This window comes from Populus euphratica, unplaced genomic scaffold, assembly GCF_000495115.2.
Source record: "Populus euphratica unplaced genomic scaffold, PopEup_1.0 scaffold64.1, whole genome shotgun sequence".
NCBI classification, from domain to species: Eukaryota; Viridiplantae; Streptophyta; class Magnoliopsida; order Malpighiales; family Salicaceae; genus Populus; species Populus euphratica.
Genome location: NW_011499923.1, coordinates 817,171 through 817,872, shown reverse-complemented (window position 1 = coordinate 817,872; position 702 = coordinate 817,171).

Sequence of the window (702 nt, the reverse complement as noted above, 5' to 3'; positions counted from 1 at the left end):
CCAGACCCCTTTTTTTTTTTTTTTTTTTTTTCTTTTCATGTATTACACAACTAGTGCAATTTAATCAATCAAGCTTTGTAGTCGATTTAATCTCAAATTAAAAATAATAATAACAATAATAATCGAACATTGATTTGTAAAACATTTCGGGGACCCACTTTTTGGTAGTCATATGATTAATCTTATCTGCTGACTATGTTTCATTAAATCAAATCTTGATATTGCTTGCATCCACCGAAGTCGTAGTTGCGTATTGGGTTCTTGTAGAATTGAATTTTTTTATTTTATTTATTTATTTATTTACTCGAGAGAGATGGATTCTTCTGTATTTCTAGAAGATCAATAATCCAGTTGATATTTATATTTATTGGTGGTTGGAAGTATGATATTAATTGTTTTTAAAATTAATTTTTATTTAAAAATATATTATGATATTTGTTGGTGGTTAAAAGCAAATTTAATTTTTTTTATAAAACACTGTTTATAATATAATTATTAATCATGGTTTTAATTATTTTTTTATTTATTAATATAAATGTTTGAGTCATCTTATATATACTTTTATTAATTTTATAAGTTTTAAAATTAACAATTATATAATTTTTAATAACCCTAAAAACCTCGAATAATTATTAGAAGTAAACAAATGACTTAAATATAATTTAACTCTGAGGGCATATGTCACTTAAAACGAACTCAAAT